We start from the raw sequence: 23,188 nt of genomic DNA on the forward strand, positions 1-23,188 counted from the left end.
GGGGCAGTAGGGAAGAAACAGGAGACGTGGAACCTGGGCCCCTGAACTGTCCCTCAGGCTAAGGAGGTGCCCTGACTTTCCTTAACTTGGGGGTACACTTGAAGGTAGTGAGGTCCAAGTCCCCAACCTGTCCCTATCTCCTGTTTAGCCCTGAACTAAACACCCAACCCCCTCCCCAGGAGGTGAGACAGGGAATATAGTGAACTGCACCAATAACACAAAAGGAAAAGATAAAACAGACACCACGGGGTTAAAGCAACTAAAAAACAAGACTTAGCTTTATCTGCTTCCAATGCTCCAAGCAGCAGAGAAAGGCACTTGATCAGCATCCAGCAGCAACACCACTGCTCCAAATAAGCTGAACCCCCTCTGCACCACGTAGGTCCAGTCTTCACCAAGATTCGTTAGCAAATGACCAGTATTACCAACAGTGAGCTACAGCAGCTGATGACTTTTTATAGGAAGGAGGGGGATGGTCACCACCTGCTGACTAATTAAACATGTAGTAACACCAGCGGCCACCGGGGGAACCCAGCAGCAGACTCACTACAGTTGTATTAACACCAGCGGCCACCGGGGGCAAAAACCCATATTAACCCCCGGGGGCCAGAAAGGAAAAAGGTTTATATAAGAGAGTCCAGACTCTGACACAGAGCCAACAATGGACAGGACAGAATTAGATACACAGTTCAGCAGACGGTATCACACAGGATAGGATTAGATACACAGCTCAGCAACAGGATGTGCCAAAGGAGAGGACATTTTCATTCCAATAATTCCACTCATTCCATCTGATTTGCCTTTTGATTTTAAACACCTCCAGTTTCCAGTTTGAATGGCATTTGCAATGTCCATTAGCAATGCTCAGGGACAGTCCTTGAAATTAGTAGGGATCGATTTGCAATCTCCATGCTTTTCTCATGGTCAACTTTAAGTGGCCTGTTCAACAGTTGGAACCGCCAAAACTCTGTTCATCTTTGCACCAAAAGGAAAAAATAAAAAATGTTTATCGAAAGGCTCTTGTATGAGTTGAAAATAAAATACTAACAATACTTAGGTAATCGTTTAATTAATTTGTGTTGCAAATCTGTAGTGTTGAATATATGATGTGAAATGGTTTTATGTGCAATATAATCATCATAATTTGTTATAACTAACCCCAGTTAGTTACTATGCCCGGGCATCGCTGGGCTCTTTAGCTAGAATATATATATATATATATATATATATATATATAGTGAGGGACGACTGAGATGTCCGGAGAGACGGGCTAAGTAGGAGGGCGTTCTCCTGCGGCAGGCAAGTGCATCGACGGCAAGATGCTTGGGGAGCCCGGGTGGGACCCCCCTGGTTCACCCCTTCTTCGGAACCAGTACAGTCATTCTCCGCATTACAGGCTAGCTCCACGGCCATCATTCTTGTCTGACTTCGAGTGCTTGCAGCCATTCTTTTCAGCCCTTGGTCACGGACACAGCGGCAACCCGAGCTCCCACACACCTACAGTACTTTGCACTCGGACTGTCTAGTGCTGCTGATCTTAAGACCCCAGCAGCAAAAGCTACTGCTGTTTGTCTTTAGTGTCTGGGAGTAGGGATCCCAGGCACACTATTATCTCGATCCCATCGCTCTGCCAGCAATCTGTGACATGTCTCACAGGGGAAATGGGTGTCGACTTCGCTCACCTTGGGGGGAGGGGAGGGAAGGACCCAGCAGGGGTCGCCTCTCTGGTGCCACCACTTGCCCCAGGTCAGTCAGGAAACTGCACTGAGGGCAAATAGTCGCCAGAAAGTCTTCCCTTATAGGTACGCGTTATTGAGGCGCTCCCAGTAAGGGGGGTTATATATCTCCAGTCCAGGCTGGGGATATACATATATAAACCTCCCGGCCATCACTGCCAGAGTTCCTCACTAACACAGTACAGTATGTTGCCACCAGTTCCTCGTTCGAAATAAGCCCCATCCGACAACAGGCTTATATCAGGTCAGAAACCAACCTGGGTAGCGTATAATATAACCAAACAAGTGTGCGGACGTGGGGATTCGTGAATCGAGATAAAAGAGTAGCCCAAGATTAATTTTATATTTAATCGCCAAAAAGGCGCACTAGAAATAATACAGATATATATATATATATATATATATATATATATACAGAACAATATACAAGATTACAGTCAGGAGTGCGGTACAAAGGTAGGGTATCGATAGGTTGCAATTACCGTGTCACAGGTCCAAATCTTAGGGCCCCGTCACACATAGCGACTCACCAGTGATCCCGACAACGATATGAACCTGTCAGGATCGCTGGTGTGTCACTATATAATCGCTGGTAAGCTGCCAAACAGGCAGCTTCACCAGCGATCAGGACAGCGACACGCGGGTAACAAGCTTAGTTACCCGCAGTGTACCTTAAGATACCAGGGAGCTGGTAACCAAGGTACACATCGGGTTTCTAAGCGCCGCTCCCTGCACCAGTGCGCTGGTATCTAACGTACAAATGGGGTTTCTACGCGCCGCGCGGCGCTTAGAAACCCGATATTTACCTTGGTTACCAGGCTCCAGCTCGCTGATCGCTGGTCTCCCGCCTGCCACACACAATGCGTGCTGGCCAGCGGGAGACCAGCGATCAAAAAAATGTCCAGGCCATTCCAGGATGATCAGCGATACCCGGCAGGGGGGCCGGTCACTGATAAGTGTCACACACAGCGATCTCGCTGGTGAGATCGCTGTTGCGTCACAAAACTTGTAACTCAGCAGCAATCTCGCTAGCGAGATCGCTGTGTGTGACGGGGGCTTAAGTTACATGGTTCCCTTGGTGGCGTCAGATAACAAGTCCTCCTACCAGTAGAAAGTCCAAAATGAGGGACTGCCTTATATCTCCTATGCTTCCCCCTCCCACACTCTGCTGCCAATCCTGAGCTGGGCTGCCTCCCTCCTCCCATGTCTGAGAATATGATTTTTTGCTCAGAATCGTGGACGGCCCATAACTTTCTGCCCGAAGTTCTGAATGGGTTGGTGGTGCTGCCACTGGGTTCCGCTGGATTTTATCTGCGCAAAGAGACTAAATATGCTTCTGGGTCGCCCTCCCAGGGCAGCGGGGTACTCGGTACCGGGCCCGATGAGCTTCAATGGGAGATGTCACGGCAGCTGGGACCCGGCCCGTGGCCTTGGGCGCCGAATGTAAAAGGGGAATGTTCAGTGTGCTTATGGTGATGAAAGTTTATGAGTGAATCGTGACGCCACCTGTGGTATTCATCAATGAAGGTGTTAAGCCGACGCTGCAGACAGATCCTCTGGGACAGATGGTGTGGTGCAGCAATGATGTTATAGCCCTCCACAGGCAGGGCTGTAGTCCCAGGGCAGAGTAGGTGAAGTGACACGTAGATGGTGTAGTGTCAGGCGCAGGGGATGTAGCAGTGCCGGGCAGGTTGACGCAGGAATAAGTGGAGGACACCAAGGCATGTAGTTCCAAAGCTTTACTCACAGTCTGTCGTGGCACAAGAGCCCGCATCCGTGCCGTGTCCTCCGGGTCAGGAGCTCAGCCAACTTCCAGGCAAGATGAAGTGCTCCTTTCCAACACTCCGCCAACATATGTGCCTTTTCTGAACGTCTCCCTCTTAGCGCCTATAGTGAAGTACTCCCAGTACTGAGTTACACTGGAGTTCCTCCTGTCAGATGTTCCTATGAATTCTACGGCAGACAGCTGCAGCCTGCTTCGGGGATTCCTTACTACCTAGTCCCGGCTCACACACGTTGCTGTTGTGCTCCCAAGTCTGGTGTGGGAATAAAGCGGTGACAACTTCTATTCCTCCGGTGTCTGCTGCAGGACCATTAGTATCCATACAACCTAGGGGACCGGACCCTGACCTTGCGCTTAGAACTTGGGAAGGGTTCTCCTCTAACCCTAATCCTTGGTTCTCTTCTTCTCCTCACGTTCCATACTAATCTTTCCCTTCTTATGGAGAGTCAGGCTTTCTATCAATGTTCCTTTCCTGTGCCAGCGGACCCAGATCACTGAGGTCAGCTGCAGCACTCCCTTCATCCATCCCACTCCGGGGATCTCCTCTCACAGACTGACCTCGTCAGACCTCTGTGACCAACTGACTAAATCCTACACTCTTCCTGCTCTTTTGAGTGCAAACTAAACTCCACCCGCCTCCCAGCACGCTTCATGTTCCAAGCAGGGAGACACCAAAGGGTGCTTTACTACACTACTATGTTGTGTGGGATGCAGGTGTTGGAGTGTGGTCAGGTGTCTCCACCTTACCTGAATGGTGGGGCACCACACCTCAGGAGGAGGTGCAGTACCTCTGTGGCGACTGAACCCTCAGGGGCGCCACACTTCTGTATGTAATTCCTAGTAGCTATGCTTTATAACTCCATAACAGAGAGTACTACAGTGCTCCGATTCGAATTATGTGCTCGGCTAGTCTCAAAGATATTGCATTCTGTTATTATAGGTCATTTTCCAGATTCAATACCTCAGAGGCTTGCTGTGACTTATAGTGCCACGCTGTCTCCATGTGCTTGCGTCAGACAAAAGAAGTCTAGTTTGCCATGAAGCTGCAGAGAGCTCACATCTTGGTGCTAATTGGTGGGGACCGAGCTTCAAAGAGCTTGCTCTTCAATTTTTAATTAAAGAAAAACATTGCATTGCTTTTTCATGGCCTTGGGGAATTCCAAGGTGGGGGCACATTCCAGGAGGGACATCTCCGTCGTCACACACACACACACACACACACTTATGTTAATACTTGACATGAGGTTTACTTCATGTTTTGGTTATTCATTGAGATAAAAGTAGGTTCCATTTAATTCCAGGTTTGATGTCATGGTTTGAGCATACAAAATTATTGTAAGTATATTACGGTAAGTGTAGTTACTCATTTCTGTGAGATCCTACAGTTATAGATTTTAAATTGAAAGTACCATAAAAAATTTACAGAGCACAAGATTTCACTTTTATTATCAATTATATATCAACATTTCTGCATTTTATTTTATAATCCCTTTATTACCCCTTTAGGGTAAATCAAGCATTTAGTTCAGTTTTAGAATGGGAACCTCTGCACTCTTAAAGGGAATCTGCCACCCTTTTTTTTCGACTATTTGCTGCTGGCACCGACATCTGTTGAGGGCAGAGCAGAGTCCTGCAGTGCGCAGGCGCCAGGAGAGGTCCTAGAGGTCCGGCGCCAGCGCACTGCAGTATTCTGCTCTGCCCTCAATAGGGCAGAGCAGTGCGCCTGCGCCGGGGTCACGACAGGAAGGAAAGAAGAGGATGGCATCGTATGAAGATGGGAGGCGCCGGACCGGACTGTGACACCCATCGGACCGGACCGCCCAGCCCCCCGGTGAGTATAATCTAACTTGTTTTTCTTATCTTTCAGGTTAGGGGGCTTATCTACAGCATTACAGAATGCCCTGATGGCGGTGCCGGCTGCTAATAGTCGAAAAAAAGGGTAACAGATTCCCTTTAACTACAGTGTTACTGACAGTGTGCCACACGTGCAGTTACAATAACAGTCCAGCAGATGCCCTCGGTATACCTAGTTTCAGACTTATGCCCATAACACTTATTGACTTGGTGTCATCAGGCTACAATTTTTTTTGCAGGATGCCACAGGTGGTACTGCTAAGAAATGGACTAATTCAGTTAATCCATGAAGATGATATATATATATTTCTTTAAAACCACTTCCCTTTCATCTGACGAGAATGTTCTGTTCCAGATACAAAAATATTTGGAATTGAGAGTCCTCAGTGGTTGATACCTTTTAATGGCTAACTGAAAAGATGGTAACAAATTGCAAGCTTTTGAGACTGCTCAGGTCTCTTCATCAGACATAGGCTAAGGCTATGTGCACATGTTGCGGATTTGCTTGCAGAAATTTCTGCAAGGTTTCTGCATCACTTGGCAGAAAAACGCAGTGGAAAATCTGCGCGGTTTTTATGGGTTTTTGTTGCAGTTTTTTAAGCATTTTTTCATGTGGTTTTGTAAATCCACAGAGCTAAATAAAGATATATTATTTGAAAAAAAAAATTGTGATGTCATTTCCTTGTTCAACCTCTTTTCCATTCTCCATTGAAGACCATAATGTCATTACATACCATGTTCAAAATTATTATGTTTACACATACAAAACAAATTTAATTGAATATACAGTACAGACCAAAAGTTTGGACACACCTTCTCATTCAAAGAGTTTTCTTTATTTTCATGACTATGAAAATTGTAGATTCACTCTGAATGCATCAAAACTATGAATTAACACATGTAGAATTATATAATTAGCAAAAACATGTGAAACAACTGAAAATGTGTCTTATATTCTAGGTTCTTCAAAGTAGCCACCTTTTGCTTTGATTACTGCTTTGCACACTCTTGGCATTCTCAGTGGGTATGTCTGGGGAACCGCAGTGTGTGTATGACTTCTGAAGAATCGGGGACAGTTTTCCAGATAATGACGGGCCGCAGGTGTGTACCGTGATGTTGCACCGAGAAGGAGTCTCTGGACGGTTGGACTCGAAGAGTCAGGTGACTCTGACAGGAACTCCTCTCGTTTTCTCTCTGACCGAGAAAAACGTCAGGATTCGCTGTAAACACGGGGTCACGGTGGACTATGCAGTAGACAGAGTAATGTTTGAGGGGACCAAACGTGGTGAGTGCCAAGGGGGCGGGATACCACGTGACTTAGTGTATGCCTTGAAGAGGGGCTGGGACTTTGTTTTGTTTGATTTTTTTTTTTTCCATAAATTTGTTTATTAAACTTTTCAAAATAAGGTACAACAATCCAGAAAGATGATATACATATCAATACACCAGAATATACAGACAGGTAAGATACTACATTGTGAGGGACAAAACAAGCTTGTAATCCTAGACATCTCAAATCAGACACATCATGTCCATTCACATTTTAGTAACCTTTGGACTAATCATTCTGAGATTGTGTAGGAAAAAGGCAGATATAGAGAAATAAAGTCAAGAAGAGGGAAAGAGAAGAGAAGAGAGAAAGTGGGTAAGAAATGGGGGAAGGGGAGGGGAAACTAAACCAATCTCGGTCCCAGCTACCCTACGAAAATTATGGAAACTCAGTTAACCAGCCCGGAATCTCAGAATTCTCCTTGAATGTCTCCCAGAGGATTTGTTTTGTTTGATGACGTATGGTCGGCCGATGGAGACGTTTCGACTGTGGGGTCAGAGGTAGAACTGACCGGAATAAGAGGCACATCTGCCCAACTTACGGACCTAACGTCTCGTGACATGATGGATGGTGACCTGACTGACGAGACAACTGGGGTAAAAACACGGTTAGACGGTAACGGGACGGTTCACTCGGCTGACGGGACTGACTCAGTGGTACCCTGTGACAATATAATTAAAGAAGTAGTGCTGCGACACATGCTGGCCAAAAGAGAACAAGATCATGAGATACAGCTAATAAAAGAAACAGTGGAAGAACATCTCGAATGAGAAAGAGTCCTGAGACAAATGGCCGAGCACAGGGTAGAGAGGCTCGAGAAAGAAGTCTTGGAGCTCAGAGGTCACCTGGCCACCTGGCAAAGTGTGAACAAGACCCTTAGGGAAGAGATGGAAGAGGAGTAGTAAAAGGTCTTCTGCGGGAGAAGAGCTTGGACGAAGATTTACAGCGGCCGGGCCTGAGTGATAACAAGACGGAACTGCCAGAACCCATCTTGGCAAAGGGTCATGAAGAGATAAAATCTCATGAAGATGGTGAGCTAAGAACTGAAGAAGACAGTCACCCGGTCGGGACAACTGTAGTGAGGGAAGTGTCCGTGGTAAACTCAGAGCCTTCTGTCCAGGAAAAGAGCAAGACTACGACCTTCAAGTCTGTGATTGACGTGCCCGAAGACTTGCAAGAAGCCTGTGTTGAGGAAGGTTTACATGAGGCTTTTAAAGAGGCGGTCAAGGCGTGTAAGGTGCACTGGGCACCTGAGACTCGGCAGTTGGTGATAATATCAGCCAGGGAAGATACAGCAAACCGGGTAGCTGTCCTGAAAGAGATGCATTTGCAATGTCTCCACGCCAAACAGTTGGTCAGGCGGAGTAATATGAAAGCTGCTCGATGCCTAGAGTTAGCAAGGGAGGCTATGGATCGGCTGGGTTTGCGAAAAGAGGTGATTCTAGTACCCAAAGGTCTGATTTAGAGAATCATTGGAAGACTCGGGAAGGTAATGCATGACCTTGTAAATATCTCCGGTGTGGTGAGGGTGAGGATCCCTCCTGATGATGAAAACCAGGTATCCAGTGAAGAGGGTAGGATTCCCATCATGGTGGTTGGCTCCGTGGAAAGCCTGAGAAATTTTCGGATGCTCTTGGAGTATCGAGTGGGGTACCTGCAAGAGATTGAGCAATTGAGGTTGGACCGTCGGCGGATCAATAAAGAGGTACAGAACACCAGGTGGCGGCCGCCTTCAACCCAAGATGTAAGGACCCGAAGGGTTCCTCCAGTAGTGACATGGCAGATGGCTGAAGAATGTCAGCAAGTGGCAGTTCGACTGGCAGGAGGAAGCTGAGAGACCGTAGTTCCTGTGAGACGCTGAATGAGTCAGACTCAGGCCAGACAGTAGGCTTGACTAAGATTTATGACCGCACCAACTGGGGGAGCTGGTCGGGGAATGGAACAGACAGGGAGAGGTGATGACTAAACAGTGTCTGATGATGCAGACAGACTGTGACTGGAGGGCCAAAGATCAAGGCCGATATTCTGACCGCTGGGGGTGGGGGAGGCCTAACGTAGAGATGAGGCCGGATGACAGACAGAGACGGTTCTCTCGACCTGTGGGGCAAGGTGTAATGAGTGCCCAGTCTCGAGATCCCGGGGTAACGTGTGTTCAACCCCACAAGTTTGAACAGAAGGGGGAGGTATGTGGTGCAGTGACCACTGTGTCCGCTAGGGGCGCTGTGTGGGTGGTCCAGGACAGGCGTATAAGCATTTCCAGTGTCCTGATAGGAGTAGGATGCTGAATGTTCGTAATATATCTCAAGGTGGGTGGCCTTGGGGTGAAGGCTTGATTATGTGCTGATCAGCAGAGCTGATCTTTCATGCCAATGTGTTAGGGAGTGCTACCTACAAATCCACCCAGGGGTGTGACTGAAAACGCTGGTAGTAAAAGACCTGTGATGACATCATAGCCATGTGACCCAGTGGGCGTGGCTACGGACCATATAAGGTGGCCAGGGTAGGTCACATAGGAGAAGGCTTGGACCCGGTTGGTCCGTTGCGGAAAGTGTCGCTGGGAGATGGGGCTTCCTGCCTGACAGCACGTGAATGCTCTGAGTAATGGCTGCAAGCGTCTGACAGTTCCCAGGGAGAGGGAATGAACATCTGCAGTGAGCTTAAGCAGCCATGAGGTAACCCTGACGGGGTGAGATATCTGAGAGGCTGAAGAGCCTGAGTACTGGACATTGCGTAACCTGTGTGACCACAGGCTTAACAGAGAGAAGCTCTGTCATGAACTCTATGCTGATTATATGAACTTTATGTTGCTGCTGTGGGCTTATGATGCCTGAATAAACCGCATGGATTGTTATTGTTTTATGGAAAACCCGTGCCGGACGTGATTATTTGGCTGCCAAGCGAGTGTCCCCAACCTTGAATGACAGCGCTACTTTACAATATATATATATATATATATATATATATATATATATACAGTATATATATATATATATATATATACATATAATACCAAGCCTGAGGTTTAGTAATGAACTTGTGTCAGCCAGATACCCTCATTAATAAAATGGTACATAAAGAGTTAAGTAAAGACACACACACACGCCTATGTAGGAGCATTAACATAATTAACCTACACATGCTGTAACAAAACAGCAACTGTCAGAATTCTGCGTAAACCGCAATATCTGTATATTGTACAGAGGGAAAGCTGAGGACTGATGTTATATTTCTGGGAAGGTGCCAATAGCTATAAAGGTTCCCAGGCTATAAATATCAGCTCACAGATGTTTGCTTTGTCTTTACTTGCTAGTTTACAGTGGAACCCCAGAAAAAAATTGACATGGGGTCCCCCTATAAAATCAAACCAGCAAAGGCTTGGCAGACAGTGGCAGGCTGATATTAATATCCTGGGAAGGGGCCATGTATATTGGCATCCCCACGAGCTAAAAACATCAGCTCTCAGCCACTCCAGAAATTGCGCATCTTATAGATGTGCCAATTCTGGCACTTAGCCTCGCTCTTCTCACTTGCCCTGTAGCGATGGCAAGTGGGGTTGATGTCACATTTGTATTGTCAGGTGATATCAAGCCCACAGGTTAGTAATGGAGAAGCGTCTATAAGACACCTATACATTATTAATCCTATAGTTATATGGTAAACACACAGCCAGAATAAAGTCCTTTATTTGAAATAATCACACAGACTCCTTTATTGAATCTAAATTAACCATACTTACTGATCACCTAATCCCCTACGCCCTCGTCTCGTGCAACAAAAATTAAACAATAGACCAACATATAATACTATCCTGTTCAACGTAGTCCATCTAATACCGAGTATCCATGGTGATCTCACGTGTAGAACAGTCACATCGTGAGATGTGACTGCTCTACTCGGCCTCCAGCGATACACTGACAGGAGGTGATTGCTCCAGTAGTGTATGACTGCGCTGCCGTGAGAGTTCACCGGAGCTCATCAGCTCCGGTGATCTCACTTACGGCACTAATGCTGTATGAGAATTTTATCACGCAGCAGTGCCGTAAGTGAAAGCACTGGAGCTGATCAGCTGATGTACTCCGGTGAACTCTCACAGCGGCTCAGTGATACACTGCTGGAACGATTACGTCCTATCAGTGTATCGCCGGTGGCTGGGTGAGATCGATGTGGGACACTCGGTATTAAATGGACTACGGCGGACAGGGAGTATATGCTGGTATACTATTTTTGATTGATTGCAGTAGACACGGGTGTCGGGGATTAGGTGTTCGGTGACTATGTATATTGTATGTGATTATGGGTCACCCTCACACCCAGGGCTGTGGGGTACTCGGTACCGGCCCGATGAGCTTCAATGGGAGATGTCACGGCAGCTGGGACCCGGCCTGTGGCCCTGGGCATCCATTGTAAAAGGGGAATGATCAGTGTGCTTATGGTAGTGAAAGTTTATAAGTGATTCGTGACGCCACCTGTCGTATTCGGCAATAGAGATGTAAGCCGACGCTGCAGACAGATCCTCTGGGACAGATGGTGTGGTGCAGCAGTGATGTTATAGCCCTCCACAGGCAGGGCTGTAGTCCCAGGGCAGTGTAGGTGAAGTGACACTTGGATGGTGTAGTGTCAGGCGCAAGGGATGTAGCAGTGCTGGGCAGGTTGGCGCAGGAATAAGTGGAGGACACCAGGGCATGTAGTTTCAAAGCTTTACTCACAGTCTGTTGTACAAACAGGTGCCTGCTTCTGTGCCGTGTCCTCCGGGCTAGGGACTCAGTCAACCTCCAGGCCAGATGGAATACTCCTTTCCAACACTCCGCCAACATATGTGCCTTTTCTGAACGTCTCCTCTTATAGCGCCTTTGAGTGAAGTACTCCTAGCACTGAGTTACACTGGAGTTCCTCCTGTCAGATGTTCCTATGAACTCTACTTGTACGGCAGACAGCTGTAGCCTGCTTCGGGGACTCCTTGCTATTAAGTCCCGGCTCACTAATATGTTGCTGTTGTGCCCCCAAGTCTTGTGTGGGAATAAAGCGGTCACTACTTCTATTCCTCCGGTGTCTGCTGCAGGACCATTACTGTAGTATCCGTACAACCTCGGGGACCGGACCCCGGCCTGCGCTTAGAACTTGAAAAGGGTTCTCTTCTAACCCTGGTACTTGTTCTCTTATTCTCCTCACGTTCCGTGCTAATCCTTCTTCCCAATGTAGAATCAAGCTTCCTTTCTCTCTCTTTTCTGTGCCAGCAGACCCAGATCACTGTGGCCTGCTGCAGCACTTCCTTCTTCTATCCTTCTCCCGGGGATCTTCTCTGTCTCACATTCTGTCCTTCTACATCCTCACTCACTGACTGAGTGCAAAGACTGACTGACTGACTCAACTCTTCCCGCTCTTTTTGGTGCGAACTAAACTCCACCCACCTCCCAGCACGTTTCGTGTTCCAAGCAGGGAGCCACCAAGGGGTGCTTTGCTATACTCCAAGCAGGGAGCCGCTGAAGGTGCTTTGCTACACTACTTTGTGGTGTGGGGTGCAGGTGTTGGAGTGTGGTCAGGTGTCTCCACCTTACCTGGATGGTGGGGCACCACACCTCAGGAGGAGGTGCAGTACCTCTGTGGCGACTGAGCCTCAGGGGCGCCACAATTATGTCAATGTTTTGATTTTTTTTACAATTGAACTTAGGTGCCGGATGATGAGACTATTCTCCCATCATCGGCTCATGCGGTCTCTGTATATGTGACAAAAGATGTAGCCGGATGGGAGTACTAGTCCCATCAGATGACGACGCAGTACAATCACTATGGGCTGTTTGTCGCATAGGTACACACACAGACAGACGCAGACAGACACATATTCTCCGCTCACACACACATTCCCTGCTCACACATATTCTCCGCTCACACATATTCTCCGCTCACACACATATTTTCTGCTCACACACACATATTCTCCACTCACACATATTCTCCACTCACACATATATTTTCCGCTCACACACATATTCTTCGCTCACACACATATTCTCCGCTCACACATTCTCTGCTCACACACACATATCCTCCGCTGACACATATTCTCTGCTCACACATACATTCTCCGCTCACACACATATTCTCCGCTCACACATATTCTCCGCTCACACACATATTCTCCACTCACACACATATTCTCCACTCACACACATATTCTCCGCTCACACACATATTCTCCGCTCACACACATTCCCTGCTCACACATATTCTCCGCTCACACACATATTCTCCGCTCACACACATATTCTCCGCTCACACACATATTTTCTGCTCACACACACATATTCTCTGCTGACACATATTCTCTGCTCACAGACATATTCTCCGCTCACACACATATTCTCCGCTCACACATATTCTCCACTCACACACATATTCTCTGCCCACACAAATATTATCCGTTCACACACATATTCTCCGCTCACACATATTCTCCGCTCACACATATTCTCCGCTCACACACATATTATCCGTTCACACATATTCTCCGCCCACACACATTCTCCACTGACACATATTCTCCGCCCACACACATTCTCCACTGACACATATTCTCCGCCCACACACATATTCTCCACTCACACACATATTCTCCATTCACACATATTCTCCGCTCACACACATGTTCTCCGCTCACAGACATATTCTCCGCTCACACACATATTCTCCGCTCACACACGTATTCTCCGCTTACACATATTCTCTGCTCACACACATATTATCCATTCCCACACATATTCTCCGCTCACACACATTCTCCGCTCACCCACACATTCTCTGCTCACACGCACATATTCTCCGCCCACACACATATCCTCCACTTACACATATTCTCCGCTCACACACATATTCTCCGCTTACACACATATTCTCTGCTCACACACATATTCTCCGCCCACACACATATTATCCGTTCACACATATTCTCCGCCCACACACATTCTCCACTGACACATATTCTCCGCCCACACACATATTCTCCACTCACACACATATTCTCCATTCACACATATTCTCCGCTCACACACATGTTCTCCGCTCACAGACATATTCTCCGCTCACACACATATTCTCCGCTCACACACATATCCTCCGCTGACACATATTCTCCACTCACACACATATTATCCGTTCCAACACATATTCTCCGCTCACACACATTCTCCGCTCACCCACACATTCTCTGCTCACACGCACATATTCTCCGCCCACACACATATCCTCCACTTACACATATTCTCCGCTCACACACATATTCTCCACTCACAAACATGTTCTCCACTCACAAACATGTTCTCCACTCACACACATATTCTCCACTCACACACATATTCTCCGCTTACACACATATTCTCCGCTCACACATATTCTCCACTCACACACATTCTCCGCTCACACCTTTTCTCCGCTCACACACACATTCTCCGCTCACACAGATATTCTCCGCTCACACACATATTCTCTGTCCACACACTTATTATCCGTTCACACACATATTCTCCGCTCATACATATTGTCCACTCACACACATTCTCTGCTCACGCGCACATATCCTCCGCTGACACATATTCTCCGCTCACACACACATTCTCCGCTCACACACATATTCTCCGCTCACACATATTCTCCGCTCACACATATTCTCCACTCACACATATTCTCCGCTCACACACATATTCTCCGCTCACACATATTCTCCGCTCACACACATATTCTCCGCTCACACATATTCTCCGCTCACACACATATTCTCCGCTCACACATATTCTCTGCTCACACACATTCTCCGCTCACACACATATTCTCCGCTCACACATATTCTCCGCTCACACATACATTCTCCGCTCACACACATATTCTCCTCCCACACACATATTATCCGTTCACACACATATTCTCCGCTCACACACATATTCTCCGCTCACACACATATTATCCGTTCACACACATATTCTCCACTCACACACATATTATCTGTTCACACACATATTCTCCACTCACACACATATTCTCCGCTCGCACCTTTTCTCCGCTCACGCACACATTCTCCGCTCACACACATATTCTCCGCTCACACACATATTCTCCTCCCACACACATATTATCCGTTCACACATATATTCTCCGCTCACACACATATTCTCCGCTCACACACATATTATCTGTTCACACACATATTCTCCACTCACACACATATTATCCACACATATTCTCCGCTCACACCTTTTCTCCGCTCACACACACATTCTCCGCTCACACACATATTCTCCTCCCACACACATATTATCCGTTCACACACATATTCTCCGCTCACACACATATTCTCCTCTCACACACATACTATCTGTTCACACACATATTCTCCACTCACACACATATTATCTGTTCACACACATATTCTCCACTCACACACACATTCTCCGCTCACACATATTCTCCGCCCACACACATATCTGTTCACACACATATTCTCCGCTCACACCGTCTCTCCGCTCACACACACATTCTCCGCTCACACACACATTCTCCGCTCACACACACATTCTCCGCTCACACATATTCTCCACTCACACACGTATTCTCCGCTCACACACATTCTCCGCTCACACACATATTCTCCACTCACACATATTCTCCGCTCACGCATATTCTCCGCTCACACACACATTGTCTGCTCACACACATATTCTCCACCCACAAACATATTCTCCACTCACACATATTCTCTACTCACACGTATTCTCTGCTCACACACGTATTCTTCGCTCACACACATTCTCCGTTCACACACACATTCTCTGCTCACACACACATTCTCCGCTCACACACACATTCTCCGCTCACACACATATTCTCCACTCACACATATTCTCCGCTCACGCATATTCTCTGCTCACACACACATTGTCTGCTCACACACATATTCTCCACTCACAAACATATTCTCCACTCACACATATTCTCTACTCACACGTATTCTCTGCTCACACACGTATTCTTCGCTCACACACATTCTCCGTTCACACACACATTCTCTGCTCACACACACATTCTCCGCTCACACACACATTCTCCGCTCACACACGTATTTTCCGCTCACACACACATTCTCTGCTCACACACGTATTCTCCGCTCACACACACATTCTCTGCTCACACACGTATTCTTCGCTCACACACATTCTCCGTTCACACTCATATTCTCCGCTCACACATATTCTTGGCTCACACATATTCTCCACTCACACACATTCTCCGCCCACACACATTCTCCGCCCACACACAGAATATTCTCCTTCTGACATCATTTTTGCTGCAGATTTGACTGACTCAATGGAAGTCAATGGGTGAAAAACGCTGCAGATCTGCAAAAAGAAAAGACATACTGCGGAAAATAAAACACTGCAAATAAGAATGGAAATTTCCAGATCATGGGCACAACACTAAAGGAATATCATTGATTAACATTGCTTTAGTAATCACTTTGCATTTTTGGAGCATTTCCGTGTGGAAACACAACAAGCCCAGTACAAATTTTTTTTCCTTCTACTGGCTAACACTATCTATAATAATAAATGCCCTAAGCAGCTTCCGGTTGTAACAACTTCCATCCAGTTGTAACCGGTGACGTCACCGCACACCTCTTTCCATGTTAACCCTCAACACACACACTCCTCTCACCTTTCACCATCTCCACCCACTCTTTCACTCCACATACGACCCTTTCTCTCACTCCGTCTCTCATACTCACGCCGTCATCGCCGCTGATCCACGATCCCCGCCATCCTGGATCCAGACGTCCTCCATGCCGGTGACATGTTCTTGCGGCGACGCCATTTTGGATCGGCGAAATCCCACGATAGTTAAGATGGCGTCGCCGCAAGAACATGTCGCCGGCGTGGAGGACGTCGGGATCCAAAATGGCGTCGGCGAAATCTCGCGAGATTTCGACCGACGCCATTTTGGATCCCGACGGCATCCACGCTGGCGACATGTTCCTGCGGCGACGCTATTTTTGATCTGCAAAATCCCGCGATACTCAAGATGGCGTCACCGCAATGTTTTGGGTCATTGTCCTGCTGGAAGACCCATGACCTCTGAGGGAGACCCAGCTTTCTCACACTAGGCCCTACATTATGCTGCAAAATTTGTTGGTAGTCTTCAGACTTCATAATGCCATGCACACGGTCAAGCAGTCCAGTGCCAGAGGCAGCAAAGCAACCCCAAAACATCAGGGAACCTCCGCCATGTATGACTGTAGGGACCGTGTTCTTTTCTTTGAAAGCCTCTTTTTTCTCCTGTAAACTCTATGTTGATGCCTTTCCCCAAAAAGCTCTACTTTTGTCTCTTCTGACCAGAGAACATTCTTCCAAAACATTTTAGGCTTTTTCTGGTAAGTTTTGGCAAACTCCAGCCTGGCTTTTTTATGTCTCGGGGTAAGAAGTGGGGTCTTCCTGGGTCTCCTACCATACAGTCCCTTTTCATTCAGACGCCGACGGATAGTACAGGTTGACACTGTTGTAGCCTCGGACTGCAGGGCAGCTGGAACTTGTTTGGATGTTAGTCGAGGTTCTTTATCCAACATCCGCACAATCTTGCGGTGAAATCTGTTGTCAATTTTTCTTTTCCGTCCAAATCCAGGGAGGTTAGCCACAGTGCCATGGGCTATAAACTTCTTGATGACACTGCACACGGTAGACACAGGAACATTCAGGTCTTTGGAGATGGACTTGTAGCCTTGAGATTGCTCATGCTTCCTCACAATTTGGTTTCTCAAGTCCTCAGACAGTTCTTTGGTCTTCTTTCTTTTCTCCATGCTCAATGTGGTACACACAAGGACACAGGATAGAGGTTGAGTCAACTTTAATCCATGTCAAGTGGCTGCAAGTGTGATTTAGTTATTGCCAACATCTGTTAGGTGCCACAGGTAAGTTACAGGTGCTGTTAATTACACAAATTAGAGAAGCATCACATGATTTTTCGAACAGTGCCAATACTTTTGTCCACCCTTTTTTTATGTTTGGTGTGGAATTATATCCAATTTGGCTTTAGGACAATTCTTTTTGTGCTTTTTTTCATTTAAGACAAATTAAATGAAGATAATAATACCAAAGAAATTGTGTTTGCAATCATTTTCAGGAAGAAACTGAGTATTATCTGGCAGAATTGCATGGGTGTCAATACTTTTGGCCACAACTGTAACTACTGTAATACTGTCCTCTATATACAAGAATATAACTACTATAATACTGCCCCCTACGTACAGGAATATTACTACTATAATACTGCCTCCTATGTACAAGAGCTACTAAAATACTGCTCCCTATGTACAAGAGTATATCTACTATAATACTGCTCCTATGTGCAAGAATATAACTACTATAATACTGCTTCTATGTAAAAGAATATAACTACTATAATACTGCTACTATATACAACAATATAACTACTATAATACTGCTCCTATGTATAAAAATATAACTACTATAATACTGCTTCTATGTGCAAGAATATAACTACTGTAATACTGCTCTTATGTACAAGACTACACTCACTGGCCACTTTATTAGGTACACCTGTCCAACTGTGTGTTAAGACTTAATTTCTAATCAGCCAATCACATGGCGGCAACTCAGTGCATTTAGGCATGTAGACATGGTCAAGACAATCTCCTGCAGTTCAAACCGAGCATCAGTATGGGGAAGAAAGGTGATTTGAGTGCCTTTGAACGTGGCAAGATTGTTGGTGCCAGAAGGGCTGGTCTGAGTATTTCAGAAACTGCTGATCTACTGGGATTTTCACGCACAACCATCTCTAGGGTTTACAGAGAATGGTCCGAAAAAGAAAAAAAATCCAGTGAGCGGCAGTTCTGTGGCCGGAAATGCCTTGTTGATGCCAGAGGTCAGAGGAGAATGGGCATACTGGTTCGAGCTGATAGAAAGGCAACAGTGACTCAAATTGCCACCCGTTACAACCAAGGTAGGCAGAAGAGCATCTCTGAACGCACAGTGCGTCGAACTTTGAGGCAGATGGGCTACAGCAGCAGAAGACCACACTGGGTACCACTCCTCTCAGCTAAGAACAGGCATCTGATGGCTACTTTCAGCAGGATAATGCGCCATGTCATAAAGCTCGAATCATCTCAGATTGGTTTCTTGAACATGACAATGAGTTCACTGTACTCAAATGGCCTCCTCAGTCACCAGATCTCAATCCAATAGAGCATCTTTGGGATGTGGTGGAACGGGAGATTCGCATCAGGGATGTGCAGCCGACAAATCTGCGCCAACTGTGTGATGCCATCATGTCAATATGGTCCAAAATCTCTGAGGAATGCTTCCAGCACCTTGTTGAATCTCTGCCACGAAGAATTGAGGCAGTTCTGAAGGCAAAAGGGGGTCCAACCCGTTACTAGCATGGTGTACCTAATAAAGTGGCCAGTGAGTGTATAACTACTATAATACTGCTCCCTATGTACAAGAATATAACTACTATAATACTGCTCCTATGTACAAGTATATAATTACTATAATGCTGCCTCTATGTACAAGAATATAACTACTATAATACTGCCCTAATGTTCAAGACTATAACTTCTATAATACTGCTCCCTATGTATAAGAATATAACTACTATAATACTGCTCCTATATAAAAGAATATAACTACTATAATACTGCTCCTATGTACAAGTATATAATTACTATAATAATGCCCCTATGAACAAGAATATAACTACTATAATACTGCCCTTATGTACAAGAATATAGCTACTATAATACTGCTCCTATGTACAAGAATATAACTACTGTAATACTGCTCCTATGTACAAGAAAATAACTACTGTAATACTGCTCTTATGTACAAGAACATAACTACTATAATAATGCTCCTATATACAAGAATATAACTACTATAATACTGCTCCTATGTACAAGAATATAACTACTGTAATACTGCTCTTATGTACAAGAATATAACTACTATAACACTGCTCCTATGTACAGGAATATAACTACTATAATACTGCCTCTATGTACAAGAATATAACTACTATAATACTGCTCCTATGTACAAGAATATAACTACTGTAATACTGCTCTTATGTACAAGAATATAACTACTATAATACTGCTCCTATGTACAAGAATATAACTACTGTAATACTGGTCTTATGTACAAGAATATAACTACTATAATACCGTCCCTATGTACAAGAATATAACTACTATAATACTGCTCCTATGTACAAGAATATAACTACTATAATATTGCTCTTATGTACAAGAATATTACTACTATAATACTGCTCCTATATACAAGAATATAAGTACTATAATTCTGCCCCCTATGTACAAGAATATAACTACTATAATACTGATCCTATGTACAAGAATATAACTACTGTAATACTGCCCCTATATACAAGAATATAACTTCTATAATACTGCTCCTATGTACAAGACTATAACTACTATAATACTGCCCCTATATACAAGAATATAACTACTATAATATTGCCCCCTATGTACAAGAATATAACTACTATACTACAGCCTCTATGTACAAGAATATAACTTCTATAATACTGCCCCCATATACAAGACTATTACTATACAATACTGGGTCTTCCAGCAAGACAATGACCCAAAACATACAGTCAAGACAACAAATGAGTGGCTCAAAAAGAAGCACATTAAGGTCATGGAGTGGCCAAGCCAGTCTCCAGACCTTAATCCCATAGAAAACTTATGGAGGGATTTGAAGCTCTGAGTTGCCAAGCGACAGCCTCAAAATCTTAATGATTTAGAGATCATCTGCAAAGAGGAGTGGACCAAAATTCCTCCTGACATGTGTGCAAAACTCATCATCAACTACCAAAACTGTCTGACCGCTGTGCTTGCCAACAAGGGTTTTACCACCAAGTATTAAGTCTTGTTTGCAGAGGGATCAAATATTTACTTCTCACTGTAAAATGCAAATCAATTTGTATAATTTATACAATGTGATTTTCTGGATTTTATCTTTGATATTCTATCTCTCAATGTTAAAACTAACCTACCCTTAAAATTATGTATGGTTCATGCTTTTGTCAGTGGGCAAACTTACAAAATCAGCAAAGGATCAAATAATTATGTCCTTCACTGTATGTGCTAGAATATAACTACTATAATACTGCCCTCTATGTACTAGAATATAACTACTATAATACTGCCCCCTATGTACAAGAATATAACTACTATAATACTGCTCCTATGTACAAGAATATAACTACTGTAATACTGCTCTTATGTACAAGAATATAACTACTATAACACTGCTCCTATGTACAGGAATATAACTACTATAATACTGCCTCTATGTACAAGAATATAACTACTATAATACTGCTCCTATGTACAAGAATATAACTACTGTAATACTGCTCTTATGTACAAGAATATAACTACTATAATACTGCTCCTATGTACAAGAATATAACTACTGTAATACTGGTCTTATGTACAAGAATATAACTACTATAATACCGTCCCTATGTACAAGAATATAACTACTATAATACTGCTCCTATGTACAAGAATATAACTACTATAATATTGCTCTTATGTACAAGAATATTACTACTATAATACTGCTCCTATATACAAGAATATAAGTACTATAATTCTGCCCCCTATGTACAAGAAAATAACTACTATAATACTGATCCTATGTACAAGAATATAACTACTGTAATACTGCCCCTATATACAAGAATATAACTTCTATAATACTGCCCCCTATGTACAAGACTATAACTACTATAATACTGCCCCTATATACAAGAATATAACTACTATAATATTGCCCCCTATGTACAAGAATATAACTACTATAATACAGCCTCTATGTACAAGAATATAACTACTATAATACTGCCCCTATGTACAAGACTATAACTACTATAATACTGCCCCTATATACAAGAATATAACTACTATAATACTGCCCCCTATGTACAAGAATATAACTACTATAATACAGCCCCTATGTACAAGATTATAACTACTATAATTCTGCCCCTTATGTATAAGAATATAACTACTATAATACTGCCCCCATATACAAGATTATTACTATACAATACTGGGTCTTCCAGCAAGACAATGACCCAAAACATACAGTCAAGACAACAAATGAGAGGCTCAAAAAGAAGCACATTGAGGTCATGGAGTGGCCAAGCCAGTCTCCAGACCTTAATCCCATAGAAAACTTATGGAGGGATTTGAAGCTCTGAGTTGCCAAGCGACAGCCTCAAAATCTTAATGATTTAGAGATGATCTGCAAAGAGGAGTGGACCAAAATTCCTCCTGACATGTGCGCAAAACTCATCATCAACTACCAAAACTGTCTGACCGCTGTGCTTGCCAACAAGGGTTTTACCACCAAGTATTAAGTCTTGTTTGCAGAGGGATCAAATATTTAATTCTCACTGTAAAATGCAAATCAATTTGTATAATTTATACAATGTGATTTTCTGGATTTTATCTTTGATATTCTATCTCTCAATGTTAAAACTAACCTACCCTTAAAATTATGGACTGTTCATGCTTTTGTCAGTGGGCAAACTTACAAAATCAGCAAAGGATCAAATAATTATGTCCTTCACTGTATGTACTAGAATATAACTACTATAATACTTCCCTCTATGTACTAGAATATAACTACTATAATACTGCTCCCTATGTACAAGAATATAACTACTATAATACTGCCCCTATGTACAAGAATATAACTACTATAATACTGACCCCTATGTACAAGGATATAACTACTATAACACTTCTCCCTGCTCCTATCTACAAGAATATAAGTACTATAATACTTCCCCTATGTACAAGGATATAACTACTATAATACTGCCCCCTATGTACAAGAATATAACTACTATAATACTGCCCCCTATGTACAAGAATATAACTACTATAATACTGACCCCTATGTACAAGGATATAACTACTATAACACTGCTCCCTGCTCCTATCTACAAGAATATAAGTACTGTAATACTGCCCATATGTACAAGAATATAACTACTATAATACTGCCCCTATGTACAAGGATATAACTACTATAATACTGCCCCTATGTACAAGAATATAACTACTATAATACTGCTCCTATGTACAAGAATATAACTACTATAATACTGCCCCTATGTACAAGGATATAACAATTATAATACTGCCCCTAGGTACTAGGATATAACTACTATAATACTTCCCCCTATGTACAAGATATAACTACTATAACACTGCTCCCTGCTCCTATCTACAAGACTATAACTACTATAATACTGCCCCCTATGTACAAGGATATAACTACTATAATACTGCCCCTATGTACAAGGATATAACTACTATAACACTGCCCCCTGCTCTTATGTACAAGAATATAACTACTATAATACTGCCCCTAGGTACAAGGA

Source organism: Dendrobates tinctorius, unplaced genomic scaffold (assembly GCF_039654945.1).
Source record: "Dendrobates tinctorius isolate UK_male_01 unplaced genomic scaffold, ASM3965494v1 ptg000028l, whole genome shotgun sequence".
Taxonomy (NCBI): Eukaryota; Metazoa; Chordata; class Amphibia; order Anura; family Dendrobatidae; genus Dendrobates; species Dendrobates tinctorius.